Source organism: Microtus oregoni, unplaced genomic scaffold, assembly GCF_018167655.1.
Source record: "Microtus oregoni isolate MIOR12 unplaced genomic scaffold, Mior012 000029F_ref0000214, whole genome shotgun sequence".
In the NCBI taxonomy this organism is placed as follows: domain Eukaryota; kingdom Metazoa; phylum Chordata; class Mammalia; order Rodentia; family Cricetidae; genus Microtus; species Microtus oregoni.
In genome coordinates, this window is record NW_024543088.1 from 26339917 (window position 1) to 26346927 (window position 7011).

Sequence of the window (7011 nt, forward strand, 5' to 3'; positions counted from 1 at the left end):
TTTTGACTGGCTCCCTTGTGCTTAGAGAACAACAGACCCACCAAAGAGAGAATCCTTGTGTCTCGGGCCTCCAGGAAGATCCGTGTGTCACAACAACTGCCCTATTGCAAGATATACACGTGCTTGACAGACAGAGGGCCACTGTGGACTGCACAGAGTGGTGCAGAATCTTAATCCCGGACCTTTGGAGATCTACGTCTGAAGCCCTGGCCAAATCCTCTTAAGAAGAAAGCCAAGTTTGTTTTCTAACTAACAAAATAAGAGGTAGATCTTAAGGACCCCAGCTTCTAGCACTGCTGTGACTGTTTGAAGAGGCATCGATTTGGGGGCTGGAAGCAAGGCTGCTGCTCTCTCTGTTTCCAATCCCCAAAAGACTTGATTAGATAGACTAACCATTTCTATGAATATCATTTTTTAAAAAATGTGCCTTAAAATATTATGTGTAAAAGCCCTGGAGACAGAACAAGATGAAAAAAGTCATCAGCCCAGATTTGCTCCAAGAAGGAAATCCAGCATGTGAGCAGAGTGTTACAGTGGCCTGTCTCAGAAGGCCATTGCCAACATAAAGGGAACAAAGCCGTATATCTGTCCCTTCGGAAGACCCAGGTGGGGGGAGGGGAAGCTGGGGAAATAGTTCTGCTGACAAAGGACTATGTGACATGATCCCCAGCACCCATGTGAAAGCCTAGGCATGGTGGCATGTACTTGTAGTCCTACAGCCATTGAGGTAGAGCCAGGCAGATTCAGCGCATGCTGGTCTGCAGCCTGGCCTAATCTGTGAGTCTTGAGCCCCAGGGAGAGATCCCATCTCAAATGAGCAAGGTGGATAGTTTCTGAGTAATGGCATCCAAGGATGCCTCTGACCTTCACATGCAGGTGTGTTCGTGTACATAGTAGTCACATACATCTCTCTCTCTCTCTCTCTCTCTCTCTCTCTCACACACACACACACACACACACACACACACACACAAAGAAAGAGAGAGAGAGAGCAATTACATGATGGAGAAATGGGAGAGAAGGGGAAGGGGACACAGAGGCTTATATTAATTATAAACTGTTTGGCCTATTGTTCAGGCTTATTACTGTCTCTTACAACTTAAATTAACACATAATTCTTATCTATGTGTAACCATGTGACTTGTTACCTTTTCTCAGTAAGGCATTCTCATCTTGCTTCCTCTGCTTCTGGCAACACAACTGTGTCTCTGCCTTTCGTCTTCCCAGAATATTTTTAGTCAGGTTGCCCTATCTATACTTCCTGCCTTGCTACTGGCCAATCAGAGTTTTGTTAAACCAATATTAGTGATAAATCTCAAGAGCATTATCCCACAGTAAATTATGTTAAGAAAGAGAGGAAGGAAGGGAGGGAGGGGGAGGGAGGAAGAAAGGGAGGGAGGGAGGGAGGGAGGGAGGGAAGGAGAGAGAGAAAGAGAGAAAGAGAGAGAAAGAAAGAAAGAAAGAAAGAAAGAAAGAAAGAAGAAAGAAGAAAGAAAAGTTTGGGCAGGAAGAATTATACAAGAAACTCCAGAGAACAAAAAGCAAGCAAGATGCGCCCAACACTGATTAAACAAGAAACAGCTATGGGTATGAGCCAGAGCATCAGACAGTTATACTTCAATGGGAATGCAGATTGGGGCAAGAGTGACATGCAAAATCAGTGCAGACCCTGGTTCACTACAAGCATAGTGGATTTTCCTTATTACATACACCCAAGTTTCTCCATTAAGGAACTCAAAACCATTGGAAAACTCAGATGAACAATCCCTCATTGGCACTACTGTTGATCAGTGATGCTTGCTAGCTAGCACCCCGCCCCCAGGACAACGGACAGTGGCATCTGCAAATGGCTTCTCCATGTGACCTGGGTTCTAGTTGCTAGTGTTTTAAGAAAATGCATGACTACCACAAAAGCAATGTCTCCTTTCATATCCTAGTCTCAGAAGGCACACCCACTATTGCCCAAATTTAAGAAGAAGGAATGGAAAGTCTCATATTTGCATATGTAGAAAGGCAGAGTTATGTTGAAGGGAGAAAATAGAAGCCAGGAAACAATGTTGTGATTTTTTTGCGGTGGTTCACATTGCCATGGCTTGTGGGGAAGCTGAAGATTATTCTAGAACACAGAGATATGCATCTATCCTTAGAGAATGAGAACCTAGCAGGCAAACAGGGAGGGCAATCTGTCTGGAGCTGTGCAGCCTAGTCCCATAAGAGCATATGAGTACCTGTCCAATGGGTTTCCTGGGGGCAAGGCACCCGTGGAAATGGATTCTCACTTGGCAAGGACCAGTAGTCTATGGGACAGTATAGGAATTTGCAAACTTCAGGTAGCTTGCAGACTCTTTTCTCTCTCATTATATTGTTGTTTGTTTCTTTGGGTGTTTTTTTTTTGTTGTTGTTTTGTTTTACTTCATCAGTCACACACGCAATAGCTCTAATTTTTTCCTGGAAATTCTGTTCTTTCTTGAGTGTTTTCCCCTAAGATTCAGCAGGAGGCTAATGTTTCTTAAATCTCTTACCTAGAATTACTAACTACAATGCCTAATCCTGGGAACTTTTCTGACTCAATAGGGACAATTAGGTACATATGAGAACAAAACACTTGGAACATTAACCCTGTCTTATGGTTCTGGAAAGGAGAGGAAGGCGGCATGCATACATAGAATAGGGGGAGAAACCTCAGGAACACACATAAAGCCTACTGTTAAGAGTAAGTTCCCTAGACATCAAGCAGATAAAATCAATGGTAGGATCTAGCAATGATCCAAGGGGAAAAATGCAATGTAAAATATGGGATGGAGAGAGCCATCTTTACCATGCGCAGGAGCTTATATTGGTGGGAGAAGTATGGACTAGTGGGATGGGGAAAGAGAACCTTATCAAAGGCCGCCTTTTATAGAGCGATTGCAACATAGAACCCTCCTGTAGAAAAGGGAACTGTATGAAAGCATAAGCTGCAGACATGAAAGAATTGTTTGGGTTTGAATATCATTATTCTTATACCCTTATACCCATGCCTGTTACTTTTTAACTTTGTAACTGAGAGTAGCTGCCCACTGGCATAAACGCTGCAAGAGCAGGGTGTGTCTGACTCCAGAGTTAAGCCTGAAAAAATGCTGAACTCTACGTCTAGAATAAGGTTACGTACCAGGTGGGAAAGTGTACTTGGGGAAGCATAAAGGGGAGCAATGGGGGCTTTCATAATGATTACAATGTACTTCTTAAAAATGATGTATTACTTAAAAGTCAAAAATAGGAGCCAATAATAAAGCCGTGCATATAACCCTGGTAAGAAAACCTTTTTAAATACAAATAAAGATAGCTAGAGCTACTCAGGCTAGCTCCATCTATGCGGGGCCACTTAAGTGTCCACTTGGTGGTCCAAAGTTTTCCTTGCACCAACTACCCTTTCCCATCTCAGGACCTGAACCCAAGCTGAGGCTGGACTCTGGCAGAAATCCCTTCATACTGAGCAGAAAGATGCATGTGAAAAAATCTAGAACCATTTGTAAAATTCCATACCATTTGGTATGCTGGGTTAAAACAGAAGAACAGTCAAAACCAAGACCTCCAAGATATATAGGACGCCATTTCTTTTTTTCCACTCAAGAGTTAAGTTGTTATTTTAAGGTGATGCATAGTCTCTGAATTGATTTAATCCTCTACCACATGATCACATCTGCCTTTTGCTAACAGGCTACCTAGGTACATTGATACCTCTGGCTTTCTGTCCTTTCTGGTGTTCACCACGTTTTCTTGACACATTCGCTCTGATTTCTGGTCTAATTCCTTGAAACTCCAGGATCCCCTGGAAAAGATGGCTTTAGCACACACCCCACTCCACTGTCCAGCCTAATTCCGTGGAATGTTCTTTGTTCATTCCTAGTTAAGACTTGCAACATTAGGTTTTACAAGGAAATGGAGAAATAATTGACAGTGTTTATTGGAAAGGAATTAAAATTACTTGCCAGAATCAAATATTGAATTTCTTAGTGAGACTTTACAAGTTGTTGTGGCCTAGTCCCTAGTGGAGTGCATGCAGACTAGAAACATGCTATGACTTGAACTTGTCCCTCAAAAGCTGTGTCTTAGAAAATTACTCCACAGTAGAAGAACATTGGGAGGTGAGTCTTAATCAGACATGAGTAGGTGGCCATCTGTCTTTGCTCTCTTGACAGGACTAATCTTTTTTTTTTTTTTTGACATTTTTTTTTATTGAGAAAAGGAAAAAAAAAACAAGTTTCCGCCTCCTCCCAGCCTCCCATTTCCCTCCCCCTCCTCCCACCATTCTCTCCCTCCTCCCACCCTTCTCCCCCTCCTCCCACCCTTCTCCCCCTCCTCCCACTCCTCTCCCCCTCCCTCTCCAGTCCAAAGAGCAGTCAGGGTTCCCTGCCCTGTGGAAAGTCCAAGGTCCTCCCCCCTCCATCCAGGTCTAGGAAGGTGAACATCCAAACTGGCTAGGCTCCCACAAAGCCAGAACATGAAGTAGGGTCAAAACCCCGTGCCATTGTCCTTGGTGTCTCATCAGCCCTCGTTGTTCGCCATGTTCAGAGAGTCCGGTTTGATCCCCTGCTTTTTCAGTCACAGTCCAGCTGGCCTTGGTGAGCTCCCAATAGATCAGCTCCACTGTCTCAGTGGGTGGGTGCACCCCTCGTGGTCCCGACTTCTTTGCTCATGTTCTCCCTCCTTCTGCTCCTCATTGGGACCTTGGGAGCTCAGTCCAGTGCTCCAGTGTGGGTCTCTGTCTCAATCTCCATCCATCACCAGATGAAGGTTCTATGGTGATATGCAAGATATTCGGACAGGGCTAATCTTATGTGAGTAGATAAATAGTTTTATTACCATGAGAGTAACCTTATTTTAAAAGTGAGATGACTGGAGAAATGACTCAGTGGTTAAGAGGGTGCTCTGCTCTTGCAGAGGATGAGAATTCAATTCCCAGCATCCACATCAGGCAATCACCACAGTCTTTAAGTCCAGAGCCAGGAGATGCTGTATCTCTTTCTGGCCTCTGTGGTCACTGCAGCCGTGCATACATGCACGCGCGCACGCACAAACACACACACACACACACACACACACGAAATTCATCCGATCATGGAGGCATGTGTTTGCAGTTCTGGCACTCAGAAAGGCAGAAGGATCATTGAGTTCAAGGCTAGCCTGATCTGCATAGTGAAACTTTACCTCAAATAAATCAAGATATCAAATTCTGCTTCTTCTTGCTCTCTGGCTTTCACTGTCCTTGATCTTCTGCCTTGTACCTTGGGATGAGGTAGAAGAAAGGTTCTTTGCAGATACAGTGTTGTGCCTGGGACTTCCTAGAACTATGAGACAAAATAATTTTTATTGTCTATAAGCTACCCAGCCTCTGGCACTCTATTACAGCCTCAGACTAAGACAGAAACCTATAAGGGTACCTCAACCAAATTACTGCCTTAACTACTTTTAGAAAAGAATGATACAGACAAAGAACGGGACAATCTTTTAAATTTTATTTGTTTATATTTTATATGGTGTGTGTATTTTATGTGTGTGTATTTGCCTACATGTATTTCATGTATTTATGTGTACCACATGTGTGTCTGGTAATTATACAGGCCAGAAGCCAGCACTGGATTCCCCTGAAACTACTGTTATAAATCATCGTGAATCACCTTATGGGTCTGGGAACCAAACCCGGGTCCCCTGAAAGAGCAATAAGTGCTCTTAACTGCTGAGTCATCTCTCCAACATTGACCAGGGAAATATTGAAGCAGATTTATCCTGGATATAAGGGAAATTAGAATCTTGAAACCAAGTTAGAAGACAGATGTGGTGAGTGTAAACTAAGAACCGCCAAGGGCAAGAGCCACCACAATTACTTAATCTATCTGCAAGGTGCCCTGAAAGGCAAGTAAAAAATGCCCAAGTGGCCGAGGGAACTCTAAGGCTCAATCAGGAATGGCTTCCATGTCCACATGGTCCCTAATGGTGGAAACTAGAGAGAGAACACCTAGATAGCTGCAGTTCGCGGCCAGGGAATCCGGGTCATTCTTCCAACACACTTTGTATGATGGAAGAAACGGGAGTCACGGGACACCAGACAAGAAAACAATAGACCCTCTCCTCATGCGAGTACCCACATGGACAGGGGATATAAGTTATACCCTATATAAGTTTATATAGGATAAATGTTAATAACGATGCCATGCCGCCCACGTACCACGAGTTCTTCTAAGTGAACATACATCACTTCATCTGACATACGTGAGCCCTTTGAGGCACAGTGTTGTAACGGCGTTCTCTACTTTACATATGAGAGAATTGGGGCTCACAGAGGTAGGGTAATGTTCTAGAGGTCACCAAGGGTCTGTTCGTTCTAGAATTTGGAGCCAAATCACATGCTCACCACCTGTGTACATTTCAACGTGGAGCTTCCTTGGCCACCGTAAAATTTCAAACAATTCAAATATATTGACATTCAAAATCTTTAATGGCAGAATTCATTTTATTTTTATAAGACATCATATCAGGGAAGACAGCCACCCCTGTCTAATGCCTAGCCACTCAGATGGAGTCAGGCCAGCCAGGGTCCTCAAGGCCTGGCCTGGAGGGCCTTATTACAATAAGGAAATATGAGGTGAAGAAATGGGAGGGAAAGAGAAGGAGAATGGTCCATGTGCTCTGGAAAGATGCAGGAAGAAGAAAATGAAGATGGTGAGGGGTGGGCAGATGTTGGAGGCCTGTTTGATACCTGTGACCTTGGTGAGGTCAGTGAGGAGTGGACACCAGGGGCCATGGTGACAACCAGGCAGGGCTGTGGCTGCTCATGGCCGTATCTGGGTACCTGGTCCTACAGCTGCCAGGGTCTGTGTTGATGTCCATGATTCCTGTTGCCATAAAGCAGCGTGCTCATTCCAGTGGGCTGGGCTGCCTCCTGGGGCCGTGTTTGGGCCCATGATCCACACTGCCACTGGGGCCTTACCCATCTGGGCAGCCTTTGCTGCTACCTGAGACAGTAGTGAC